This window comes from Pleurodeles waltl, chromosome 1_2, assembly GCF_031143425.1.
Source record: "Pleurodeles waltl isolate 20211129_DDA chromosome 1_2, aPleWal1.hap1.20221129, whole genome shotgun sequence".
In the NCBI taxonomy this organism is placed as follows: domain Eukaryota; kingdom Metazoa; phylum Chordata; class Amphibia; order Caudata; family Salamandridae; genus Pleurodeles; species Pleurodeles waltl.
This window is the reverse complement of record NC_090437.1, coordinates 379,507,728-379,521,993: the sequence shown is the minus strand read 5'-3', so window position 1 is coordinate 379,521,993 and position 14,266 is coordinate 379,507,728.

Below are 14,266 nucleotides of genomic sequence, written 5' to 3'. Positions count from 1 at the left end.
CACAGTGGATCACCAACTGTGCTAACAACCTCTCACCACTTAAGAACCCCCCAGACGGGACCATCAATAGGAAAACCCAATGGTTCACGGATGCCCTCAAAGAATCTAAGAAATCCTGCCGAACCCTCGAAAAAACCTGGCGCAACGAACGAACCACAAAAAACATGACAGCCCTCAAGATCGCCACCCGTGAACACCACCTGCTGATCCGCTCCACCAAAAGGACATAATTCAAAGAGCGACTAGACAACAACACCCACAACAGCAAGGAACTCTTCAACATCGTCAAAGAGCTCTCCAACCCCAGCTCCAACGACATCACACCGTCACAAGAACTCTGCAACTCCCTCGCCACGTTCTTCCACCGAAAGATCGCAGATCTACACGACAGCTTCGGACCCCAGACCCCGCCTCCTACCACTGAACCAGCAGCCCCCACCACTACCCTCAGCTCCTGGACCCCTATCAGCTCAGAAGAGACCAGAAGCATCATGAACACCATCCACTCCGGCTCCGCCTCGGACCATTGCCCCCATCACATCTTCAACAAAGCTGACACCATCATTGCACCCCATCTCCGGAACATCATCAACAGCTCGTTTGCATCAGCCACCTTCCCCGAGAGCTGGAAACATGTAGAAATCAGCACCCTCCTGAAAAAGACCACGGCAGACCCCAATGACCTGAAGAACTTCCGCCCCATCTCTCTCCTTCCCTTCCCGGACAAGGTCATCGAGAAGACCGTCAATAAGCAGCTGACCGCTTTCCTTGAGGCTAACAACTCGCTCGACCCATCCCAATCTGGATTTCGAGCCAACCACAGCACAGAAACCACCCTCATCGTAGTCACCGACGACATCAGGACCCTGATGGACAACGGAGAAACAACCGCCCTCATCCTCCTGGACCTCTCAGCAGCCTTCGATACTGTGTGCCATCTCACCCTAATAACCCGCCTCCGCACCACTGGAATCCTAGGAAAAGCCCTGGACTGGGTCATCTCGTTCCTCTCGGACAGAACCCAGAGAGTCCACCTCCCTCCCTTCAGCTCAGAACCCACCAAGATCATCTGTGGCGTACCCCAAGGATCCTCGCTCAGCCCAACCCTCTTCAATATCTACATGAGCCCCCTCGCCGCCATCGCACGCAAACACAACATCAACATCATCTCCTACGCCGACGACACCCAGCTGATACTCTCCCTCACCAAAGACACAGCCACCGCCAAAACCAACCTACAGGAAGGAATGAAAGACGTCGCGGAATGGAAGAAGCTCAGCCGCCTAAAACTGAACTCAGACAAGAAGGAGATCCTCATCCTCGGACAATCCCCATCCGCCTGGGACGACTCCTGGTGGCCCATGGCGCTGGGCACCGCACCAACCCCCTCGGATCATGCACGCAACCTCGGGTTCATCCTGGACTCCCTCCTCACGATGACCAAGCAACTCAACTCCGTCTTGTCATCATGCTTCAACACCCTACGCATGCTTCGGAAGATCTTCAGATGGATCCCCGTCGAAACCAGAAAGACGGTTACCCATGCCCTCGTCACAAGCCGACTGGACTACGGAAACACCCTATATGCAGGAACCACTGCCAAGCTTCAGAAACGACTACAACGCATACAGAACGCCTCCGCATGCCTCATCCTCGACATTCCTCGCCAACAGCCACATATCCGCCCACCTGAAACACCTGCACTGGCTCCCCATCAACAAGAGGATCACCTTCAGGCTCCTCACCCACGCACACAAAGCACTCCACGACATGGGCCCCGAATACCTCAACAGCCGCCTCTCGTTCTACACGCCCACCCGTCAGCTCCGCTCAGCCAGCCTCGCCCTCGCCACCGTCCCACGGATCCGCAGAACCACCACCGGAGGAAGATCATTCTCCTACCTGGCAGCCAAAGCATGGAACTCCCTCCCCTCACACCTAAGAACTACCCAGGACCATCTCGCCTTCAGGAAACACCTCAAGGCATGGCTCTTCGAGCAGCAGTAACTCCCCCCCCCCTCCAGCGCCTTGAGACCCTCACGGGTGAGTAGCGCGCTCTATAAATGGACTGATTGATTGATTGACTCTCTGACTGAGAGCCTGATGTGTTGCTGATCGATTGATGACCTGAGGACGAAGATGGATTCTGTTTGCTGACCCATTCCGTGGGTAGGTAGATATGACAATATGACTGAAATGCATTTTATGCCTTTCCTTTCTAGGTACCAACTGCGCTGTTTCGATTAGTTTTCCTTAGTTAGATATTTTCTAAATTCATGTTCTAAATTGTTTTGCATGAAGCCCCACATGCTGATGCTAATGTGGGTTAGATGAGGGAACCTACATGACGACTGACAATTTGCAGAGACAAATGATTGACAAACTATTTTGCTGAACTTTGTTGAATTATTGAAGCTGGCTTTACTAATGATTTGCACTGATGCTTTAGAATGTATTGTGATACAAGCTTTTTTTTTTTTTTTTTTGTCCTCATATTCATCCCCCGTGCTTTGATTAAGTAAATAAAGGCAATGACACAACAAACGACAACATGCCACCAAACCTCAGTAGATCATCCCCTCTAATCTACTGATTGTACTTTCTCGTACGGGAGTCATTGATCAAAAGTTATCACTTTCAATCGTAGCCAAAGCAGCACCTCCAGCGAACGAGGGGGAGATCTTAATCATTGGACTTTAAATTATTATTATTTTTTTTTTTATACGAAGTTTATATGACACAAAAAAAAAAAAATAATAATATGTTATTGATACACATTTTCCCAATATAACCAAAAATTATCTTTTCTAGACAAGGGGCCCCATTGTTCCAATGTACAGATTCGATTTACAGCTGTCTGCCAATCCAACACCCGAGGAGGCAGAGGATCAATCCATTTACGACAAATTTCTCGCCTAGCTAGAAGAATTAATATGAACAGCAAATGCTCTTGCTGAACTGACAGTTTCTGATAATTTGTATCCTGGTCCCACACCCCAAACACCACCAATGCTGGATTTACAACTAAGTTTACATTAAAAATTACTTTAAAAATACTCTCTATGTCCCCCCAATAATTCAACAACTTAGTGCAATGCCAAAACATATGAATATCATCCGCCTTATCATCCCCGCACCTTGGACAATTTTTCTGAGATTTCCCAATAGCTGTTAATTTGGCCGGAGTCCAGTAAACCCTATGGAGTGTGAACAAATGATTTTTCTTCAGCCCTGCAGGACTAGTAGTAAGCCACAGTATTGAACAAGACTTTTGCCACAGTGTTTTAACATCTAAAGTTGGGAAAGTTGCTCCCCACTTCGACAAGGGGAGGGAAGCGCTATCATCTGATGATTCTAACAGAGCGTGGTACCACAATGCAACCTCTTTGTTGATAGCTCCCTGATTTAGCTTCCCTTCCCATATACTCCTCCCTATTTCCCCAATTCGACAAGACTTTACCCAACTAGATATTTGAAGATACTTAAATCTAGAAACTGTCCTGCCAGTACCTTCCTGGAATGCGCCCCAGCTTAACACTTCGTCTCCTTCCATCAATTGGCCCCATCTTTCCACCCCACTTGTTCTCAAAGCAGTTGATAGTTTGTCTATGAGGCATTCCGGAGTGCCAGGCGAATCCCAAATGGGAGCTGAGCTACAAAAATAAGGTATCTCTAACGCCCTCCGAAAATGCATCCAAACTTTACATGCATGTCTGGGGAGTTTCAAGCGAACTTTCTTGAAGTAACTGGGGTGTCCAAATTTATATAAAAAGTGATCTGCTCCTTCTTCAAGGTGAGCCGTTAATGCTCCCCAGACTGAATCGTGCTCAGTCCTTTTATTCAATAAAACTCTAATATTTTTTAGGTGAAAAGCCAAATAGTACTTAAAAAGGTCTGGAGACGCAATACCTCCCCATTCCCTTTTTCTACTCAACTTCTTCCAAGCAATCCTAACTCCCTTGGAAGCCCATACAAATGAGGATAACTCCCCTTGTAGTTTTTTAAACCAACTCTTCTCAAACTCTAATAGGATAGTGTTGAACAAAAAAGTAAATTTTGGAAGGATACACATCTTCAAAATATTAGATCTCCCAATTATCGTAAGAGGAAGACCAACCCACGCTTTTAACAGTTTTTTGGTTTCCCTATATACTATATCAAAGTTCAATTTAGCTACCTCGTTAAAAGCAGCTGTTAACCGAATACCCAAATATCTGATCTCTTGTTTAACTAACGGGGAAGCATACATCAAATTCCAACACATTATTTCTGTCTTTTCTGCATTTATGCTGTACCCAGAAAGTCTTCCAAATTGTTCCATCAAAGCAGTGACCTTAGGTAGAGTAGAGCTAACATCACTCGTATATATCATCAAATCATCTGCGTATAAAGCCAGTTTTTTTTCCCATCCCCCAGTTCTAAATGGGATAATCTCTTTAGAAGACCGGAGTAAAGTTGCCAAGGGTTCAATGTATAAATTAAAAAGCAAAGGAGATAGGGGGCATCCCTGTCTCGTACCTCGCCAAATCCTAAATTCTTGTGTTAAATGGCCATTTACCAGAATTCTCGCTAGAGGACATCTATACAGTTCTCCTATTGCCCTGATAAAAGGGATTCCCAAGCCCGCTTTTTCCAGAACCACCTTTAGAAACAACCAATTAACACGGTCAAAGGCCTTGGCCGCATCAAAAGACAAGATCGCCAGAGGCGCCTTCTCGTGAACCGCCAAATCAATTGCAGCAAATAACTCGTGAGTTATCTCGTGAAGCTGCCTCCCCTTCATAAAGCCCTTTTGGTCCGAATGGATTAGATTGCCAGCAACTCTCCCCAGTCTCTTGGCTAAAAGTCCTGAATAAAGTTTATAGTCTACGTTCAGCAAAGAGATAGGCCTATAGGAGGAACATGACGTGGAATCCTTACCCGGCTTTAGCAATAAGCAAATTGTCGCCTCTCTCCAGGAATTGGGAATTTGGGTCCCTTCTATCAACATAGAGTTGAATAACTCTAATAAAAAAGGGATAAGTTCCTCCCCCAAAGCCCTATATAATTCGTTAGGGAGACTATCTGGCCCCGCTGCCTTACCTTTTTTTAGTATTGTGATACAAGCTTTGATTAGATTGTGTTTCTTGCGTCTTTTTGGTTAATCAGTACAATTTTCTTATGCTGGTTTGATATGGAGACTATTCTGTATGACTTTAGCATTGTTAATTTAAGGGAAATAAAATTACTAAACTTTTACTAAAGGCGTGGTTATTCATGACCGAAAAGTAATGGTGCATGACAATTACCGACTCCATTGATTATTGATTTGACTAATGATTATTGATTATTGTTCCTATATTGGAGCTATGGTAAGAACATATTAAACGAGTCAAAAGGTTCATCGACCTATACGCGTTCCTTTGTAGGTTTACTTATTAAGGACCGACCCGCTAACAGTTATGGTACCAGACTGATAGTTTGTGTCTCCTTAAGAGCTTGCCGTAGGTGTTCAGTACAGAGTGACAGTTGTTAATAGTTATGGTGGAGAGACTGATGGTTTGTCTCTTTAGAAGCTTGCCATAAGTGTCCGGTATAGGGTGCTAGTGGTATTGGTAAAGAGTCTGATGGTTACTCTTCTCCAGAAGCTTGCCACAGGTGTTCACAACTGAGTGACAGGTGTTCCTAGTTATGGTGATAGTTTAAGATTGATCTGTTAAGAGTTCACTATTATTGAGATTTTGATTTTATTTTTTCAAAGATGACATTTGTAGAGAAAATGATGTTCCCCTAATCCCAGAAACTTCTTTCCCAGATCCTGGATCCTGCTAGTGGTGTTGGGTATTTTCTCTGCGTTCTAGTGATAGAGTGAGAGAGATAGGTTGCGCTTGCACAGCTTATGCAAATTGCAGGTGAATTGTGACGTATGTGAGGGAATTTAGCGAGTCTGTGTACTCCAGGTGAAGTTTTAGTCAGAGTGTGCGCACTCTGCAGTATGAGAGTAGGGAAGTCGTCGAACTTCACATGTGTGTGGCGCTTTCTACTAAAAAATTATCCACGTGGTTGTTGATGTACGGACCCTGCGTGGTCTAAGACTCCGGAGTATATTGAAAAGTGTATGAGACACTTGGTTATATGTTGTAATCTGTCTGGTTTAGTAGGTTGATCGGGCATGGTCAACAAGTCAGTGTGTGAGTTAAGTGAGCGAGAGAAAATTTAGACTGAGATTTGGTGAGTCCTATGTGCACCAGGACAGGCCCATTGATCAGTTGAGAGTAAAATTAGCAAGTCGAATTTTGCTTGCGAATCTGGGAGACCGAGAAAGAGGAATAGCTGCATGAGCGAAAGGGCTATCAGTGAAAATCCATAAAGTTTCTGAAGCGATTGTGTTGCCTTCCTGTAGTAAACCAGATTTGTTTTTGGTTATTGGTTTTTGATTAGTGCTCGCAATAGTTTGCATTAGTTTGTGAGAGTCTGAGTTCAGAAGGACGAGCCACAAGACTTTGTCAGCCGCAGTACGTGTGAGTGTGACGTTATTGGAGCTGCGCTGGAATAGGTTGGTTAGTGAGAAAGGTCACGCACGGATTGGCAGCCATCCTTGAGAGGCAATTGGTTGAGAACGTGGGTGAAAGGAATCTTGGGAGTAAAATTAATTTCCTGATTTGATTTTGAATGCATAAAATGGAGAAAAGATGATGTTTTTCAAGGCACTGAAAAGTGCCCTAAGGGGAGATACCTACATTAGAGCGAATGTGGGTAAACCTACACTGCCAAAGAATACACCGGCTTACATTGTGATGGAGGAGCGAGGTGTCACGCCATGTCTTTGGTTAAAGCAATGGTGCAAGTTGACAGAGAAAAATGGGAGTTTAGCGTTTCCTGAGAATGGGACGTTCAATTTGAGAATTGTGGAACAATTGTGGATGGCGCTATATGAATCGAAGCCCCTTCCGAGACCAGCACAGTTTAAGGCATTAGCAGTTTGGGGGCTGGTAGCTAGGCAGCAACAACAAATGAAATTAGAGAGGAGAATAAGAAAGGTAGAGAAGTCTTTAGCGGAGGCTAAATGGGATTGGGAGCAGAAAAGATGGACATCAGAGACTTTGCAGGGAGTTCAATTGTTCCCTGCAATTACACAGGAGGATGAGACAGAAGGAAGTAAAGTGACTAGAAAAACTAATAAGAGTCCATCTGGGAGTAAGGAAGCAAAAATGACTTCCATAGTGCAGAAGGAATTAGATGCTGAGAATCTTGTTACGCAGATATTGAGAGATCGACCACCATCATATGCGGTGCATGAGGGAGGTCTGAGTACTAGTGCAGATCCGACAGCTCCGGCACAGGCAGTGGGGACAGTGAGTCCAGTACAGGTAAATGCTAGCCAGACACAGGTTGTGGTGCAAGGTAGTCCTAATGTACTGACTACTCCAGTAGTTCAGGCACAAATGCATCCACTGCCGATACAGAAAATATATCCAGATGTGCCGATTTTAGAGACAACTTCGAACTTAGTGGTGCCTACGGAGCAAGCGGTTCCGAGACCACTGCTAGTTCAGACTGAGCCGACTCCGATTTTGTTGCCCCAGGCACAGCTGCAGGGGATGCCGAGGTTTACGCCAATGACAGGCACACAGTCAGACTTGAATCCGGTAATGAATCAGAGTATGGGAGTTACTCTCCCACAGTGTAAAGGTGCCAGAGCAGCCCCAGATGCAATATCGCTGCCAATTACTGTTGGTCCAGCGGCACAATTGTTTGCGGAAAAGAAAACAATTCAGAGTCTAATGAGGAGGGGACTACATAAACAAGTACATGTAGTCTCTTCTTTGGGTCAGACTTTTGATGGATCAAGATCATTGTTAGATCTCAGTCCACTTGTTGCACTTCCCGATGCTGTGAATGGAACTAGTGCAGGTCAGAGCTTGAAGCTATTGACACCGCAGACACTGAATGCAGTAGTACAACAGGTGCCACCAGTGCATGCGAGTAACATTTCGTTACAGGGATTGACAGTACAGCAGTTGACTGAATGGTTAGACAAGTTTAATACCCCACAGAACACTTCCAAGGGTGATGAGCAGATCAATTGTGTCAGATTGAGCATGGAAGCTGGTGTACTAGTTGATGGAACAATGGGGGTGAATCCATTAGAGTCCTACACAGAAGCAGAGTTGAGATTCTTATGCCCAAGGATTACAAGAGAGGTGGGCAAGGTATACCAGAGATTGGCAGATTTGGCAGAGAAACATGGCATAGAAATTGAGAAAACAAAGCATTTGAAGAAAAGTTACAGATTATATTTCGAGGCAAAGGATTTTGAACACATGAGATCAGCCGAAATGAAGGCGCACCTTAAAGAACTTTTGCAGAGTGCTCAGGTTTGGGGAGCATTAGAGAAGTGGGAAGGCAGATGGGTAAAGAAAAGAGACAAAAAGAAATGAGATTCACTAGAATGACCGAAACTGTACAACAGGTCAAGGACCCGGTAAAGATTTTACCAATGAGGGAAATCCCTGGGGCAAATTTTGGTCATGTTCCTTGGAGTAGGAGTGATATTCTGTCTTTCACAAACGAGTATCCAAAATTGAGCGGGAAGCCAGAAGAGTGGTACCAGCAGACAGACAGGTTTGTGAAGCTTGCGAAATGTTTGTGGGAAGACTTGAACACCTTACTGGAGATAGTGGTTCCAGCTGACTTGTAGGTTGAGTGTAAGAGAGCTGTAGATTGCCCAACGAGTGAACCAGAGAGAGATAAGAGTACAGGTGCACCATCTCCTGAGGTAATGAAATATTATTATAAGGTGATTGAGTTCCTAAAAAAGAAGATTTTGCCCAAAACATTGATTGACAGAGGATTGACAGGACACTGCAGGAAGCAAAGGAATCGATACATGCATACTATGAGAGATTGATGAAGGAATTCAAGGACTACAGTGGCAAGGAAGCAACCTAGCCGAAGGACATGTTGCATTTTGTGTTTAGGTTTGTGGAGGGACTGAAACCTGAGATAGGTCAGATGATTAAGAGTCATTTGATTTGCTGGCAAGCAAAGCCGATTGATGAGGTGTTGCCGCATGGGAAATACTGTAGTGATGAGACTGAGTTGAAGCAGAAAAAGAGAAAGCGATGGTGATGCAGATTAAGGCAGCTCAAACAGGAGTGCAGGGAGCTTTTGTGAAACAGATGCCGCAGCAGCTGGGAAATGTCATGTTTCAGACTCAAATGAGAGGTAGAGGTCGTGGCGGCAATTTGAATCGTGGTCCAGATTTGAATTCGGTAGTGGTTCAGAATGATGTGCAGGGAATGAAGAAGCTATTGCTGTGTCACATTTGCGGAGCCGTGGGACACTGGAATCAGGAATGTCTAATGATGGTGCAGGAGAGTGTTGTTCAGCAAAGTAACAACGTCAATGCATTTCAGAATGTCAGAGGACCGAGATTAAGGGGTTCTAATCCAAATTTCTAGAATAATGTGAATCAGATGCAAAATTTTCATCCCATGCAGCAGGAGCATAAGCCCCGTGCACAGGTGTCGCAGTTGCAACCAATGCAGCAGCAAGTTCCCATGGTACCTAGACAGCAAATGCAGATACCTCAAGCTCTGATGGAGCAGCAACAGATGATGCTTTCTCAACAGGTCACAGGTCAGAGACAAGACCGAAGTAGTAATGCAGTGCACCAATTCCTGTTACACCGTGAGAATGAAATAAATGGTGAATGGATGGGTTATAGTTCAGATGAGGAGCCATGTGTGTTTGCTACTTCTTTAGAAGTAGATAAGAGGGTACCCTATGTGAGAGGGAAGGTAATGGGTCATAGAGTCTCATTGTTGGTGGACACAGGAGCTACACGCTCTAAAGTAAGAAGTGCAGAGGCCCCGAATCTGCCCCTTTCAGGAAGAACAGTTCAGGTTGTGGGCGTAGCGAATCAGTATTTGACAAACCCGATTACAGATCCAGTGGAAGTAGAGATTGGCAATTTTCAGGGACTGCATACGTTTTTAGTCTGCGATTCGAGTCCGGTATCCCTACTGGGAAGGGACTTGTTGTGTAAAACAATTTGTTTGATTACTTGTTCAAATGATGGGATTGAGATCCAGACAAACGTTGATGATGAGGACGATCCAGCTCCAGAAACCTAAGTAAGAGAGCTTCATTCTGATTTGCAGTGAACAGTGCAAGAAAACATGTGGGATTTGACAGTGTCAGAAATGGGTTTGATCAAGGGAGTGGAGCCGATTATGGTTACCGTGAAGCTGAATGCAGTGTTTCCGCAGCTTCCACAGTATAACATGCCACAAGATGTCCTGATGAAAGTGGCTCACATAATTGCAGATTTCGTGAAGCAGGGAGTTTTAAAGGAGGTGTTGAGCAGCCCATGTAACTCACCAATAATGGGCTTGAAGAAGCCATGTGGGAAAGTTAGAATTGTTCAGGATTTGAGAAAAATAAATTATATTGTGGTCAAGTGTTGTCTCATAGTGCCCAATCCAGCTGTGATTATGTTCCACATTCCATGTGATGCAGAGTGGTTCACAGTGGTTGATTTGTCACAAGCGTTCTTTTCTGTGCCCCTTCATGAGGATAGTCCATTTATATTTAGTTTTAAATTCTAGGATCAAGTCTACTGCTGGTGTAGACTTCCTCAAGGGTACACAGGGTCACCTTCTTTGTTTAACCAAATCTTGAAAAAGAAATTGGAGTCATTAGAGTTACCTTTTCAATCAACTCTGGTATAGTACATTGATAACTGATTGATTGCATCCAAAACAAGGGTCGAGTGTAAGTATGACTCGATTTCCTTGTTGAATCATTTGGGAAAGTATGGTCATAAAGTGTCACCACTGAAGTTGCAGTACTGCCAGAAGGTAGTGAAGTATTTGGGCCACCAGAATGAGAAAGGATCGAGAAAACTATCCAGAGAGAGGATCACAATGATACTGCAGATAAGTCCCCTGACTTCAAAGAGAGATGTCAGGATGTTTCTGGGTAAGGTGGGCTATTGTCATCAATGGATCCCAAATTTTTCTGAGGTTTCAAACTATTGCAGAAGCTCACTCATAAGGATGTCACTAATCCCATAGTGCTATACCAGGATGAAATGAAAGCGTTTACTCAGTTGAGAGAGTTTGTGCAGAGCTCCAGCGTTGGGTATGCAAGACTACACAAAACCTTTCACATTGTTTTGTCATGAGCGTGATTCATGTTCATTGTCTGTCTTGACTCAGGTCCACGGAGATGCTCATCGCCCACTAGCATATTTTTCAGCTACCTTGGACCCAGTTGCAGCAGCCTTCCCAGGTTGTTTGCCTGCAGTTGCCGCAGTTGGTCAGAGTCTTTCACAGTGTAAAGGAGTAGTGATGGGATATCCCTTGATTGTAATGGTCCCTCACTCGATCGAGATTTTACTGACAAGAGCGAAAACCCAATACTTGACTGGTGCTAGGTTCACTAGGTATGAGACGTGTATTTTGGGTGCACCAAATGTGATACTGAAAAGATGTACAGTGCTGAACCCGGCAACTTTACTTCCAAGTGATACTACTGAAATTAAAAAAGAGGAAGATGTTGAACATGATTGTTTCGAGGTAACTGAGCTGTGCACAAAATCGAGACATGACATTAGAGATACTCAATTGGAAGAAAATTACCAATTTGTTTTTGTTGATGGTTCTTGTCTGAGAGACAACACAGGGACACCGAGGTCAGGATATAATGTATGCACAATTACAGGTACCTTAGAAGCTTCCTGGCTCTGAGGAGTATATTCTGCTCAAGTAGCAGAATTGGTTGCTCTTACTAGAGCATGCCATGTTTCTGCTCGATGGAGAGTTAATATCTACAGGGATAGTCAATACGGAATAGTTCATGATTTTGGTCAATTGTGGTTGCAGAAAGGTTTTCTGACCTCTACCGGTTCACCAGTGAGAAATGGTGAGAGAATAAAGGAGTTGTTGTATGCAATACAATTGCCTGAAGAAATTGCCGTGGTGAAATGCAATGCACATCTAAAGTCACAGGACTACGAGTCACTCGGGAATGGATATGCGGATCAATTCTCAAGGTTTTGCGCATTGAACTGTATATCGTTCAAAGACAAGTGGGAATTGTTACCTTAAGAGGATACAACATGTACAAGTTTTGCATTAAAAGTGATTGACACTTTGGAAGAGTCAAAATCGTTGTAGAGTAATGTTGACAAGGAGGAGAAACGTTCATGGAATAAAATGAAATGTGTCCAAAGACAAGGTGAGTTGTGGGTTTCTGAGGGGGGTTAATTGGTTTTTCCAAATAGCCTAGTGTCTCAGATAGCGAGGTACTATCCTGGTCAGGCACATATTGGGAGGGATGCCATGCTTCGTCTGTTCAAAATTGATTGGCTTAACCCCAAGTTTAGACAAGCAGCTGAAGCAGTTTGCCATTGTTGTGTCATTTGTCAGTAAGTAAATGCGGGGAAAAGGACTGTGGGTAATTTGAGCCACATTGGAAGAGCAGGAGGTCCATTCAGCAGAATGCAATTGGATTTCATTGAGATGCCTGCGTATGGAGGACTGAGATGTGTTAGTGATTGTGTGCATCTTTTTTCACTGGATTGAAGCGTACCCTACACAGAGAAATGATAGCCTCACTGTAGCAAAACTGTTGCTTAGGGAATTGATACCATGCTTCGGATTTCCGATCTCTTTAGAGTCAGGTAGGGGAATGCACTTCAATAATGAGGTGATTAAACTATTGTGTGCAGCATTGAACATTGAGCAGAAGTTGCATTGTAGTTACCTCCCTGAAGCATCAGGACTAGTGGAGCAGATTAATGGTACTCTAAAGTCAAGAATTGCAAAGATGTGTGCAGCTCCGAATCTGAAATGGCCTGATGCATTACCTTTGGTGTTGATGTCAATGAGAAATACACCTGACAGGATTGTCTCCCCACAACATCTTGATAGGCAGAGCAATGAGGTTGCCAGCAGTTCCAGCAAATGCGCTTGTCAACATTACGGATGATATGGTGTTGAATTACTGAAAGGGTCTGGCTGATGTAGTCCGCTCTTTCTTTCAGCAGGCGGAGGTCACTACACTGCCACCAATCCGCGATCTAGGGCACAACCTGAGAGCCGGTGAAAGGGTTGTTGTCTGGAAGCACGTGTGCAAGATGTGTTTGGAGCCTCGTTGGAGGGGACCATACCAAGTGGACAGCTGTGAAGTGTGCTGGGGTCCCGAACTGGATTCACGCGAGTCACCCGAAAAAACTGGCATGTCCCCTGGATCATGAAGAAGCATTGTTGAGGGTACCAACAACTGTGAGCCAAATTACAGCACCAGAACAGGAAAAACAGCAAGGAGGAACTGAAGCTGAAACTGAGCTTGTTGAAGATGGCTCCATCACTCCTGTGAGAGACGAGGGTGGAGACCTCCAGGAGGGTGCTGGGGAACCTATCTCAACCAACGCAGCAGGAGAGCCTAGTACAGAGGGGGTTCCCCCTGAAGCAGATGATTCTGAGAGGCGAACAGAGCAAGTGCCAGACCCAGAAGGGGAAGGAGTTGAGCTGGATCAAAGTCAAGGTGATCCAACTCCTCCTGAGCCTGTTGCAGGTCCGTCAAGAGAAAACACCAAAGAGAAAGAAAAGGATTTGAGTTCAGTCCTGTAGAGAATATTGACAGAAGGTTCAAGAAAAGGAGATAAGTGGCCTGAATCGCAAGTAGAGAAAAGGAAAGAGGTGATTGTCGAACAAACAATAAAGGAAAAAGTAAATAATACGAGAAAAAAGAGCTAAGTGAAGGAGAGCTGAATGGTGGTCGAAAGTTGAAGAGAAAGAGAATAGCAAGTCGAAGATACGCAGGTCCTGAATGGGCGTATGCAACTACAAATGAATGGCAACAGGAGTTTATGTCTTTTTGTTTTGATAGGGAAGTTCCAAGTCAATATTTTGAAGTGACCTGAAGAAGATCAAGGAGCTAAACTGTTGAAACAATCTGAGAAAAATTGTGAAAAAGAGACTGTTGAAAGTAACCGGAAAATACATTGACAGCCTGATTTGACTTTTTGAAACCTGATTTGACAAGCTGCTAATTGATTTTGACAAAGGAAGAAGGGTTCCTGGAAGTGAAACTGAATTGTTGAAAGAAGAGTTGTCTATTTATGATTTTTGATGTAAGTTTTCTAAGTTACTTCTACTTTCTGATTCTTTACAGATCATGGCTGATTTTGATAAGCAGCTTAGAGATGCTAGGCGCTTGGGTTGGCAATTATGTGTGGGATTTTGTTTATGGTGTTGATTGTGGGAATGTCTGT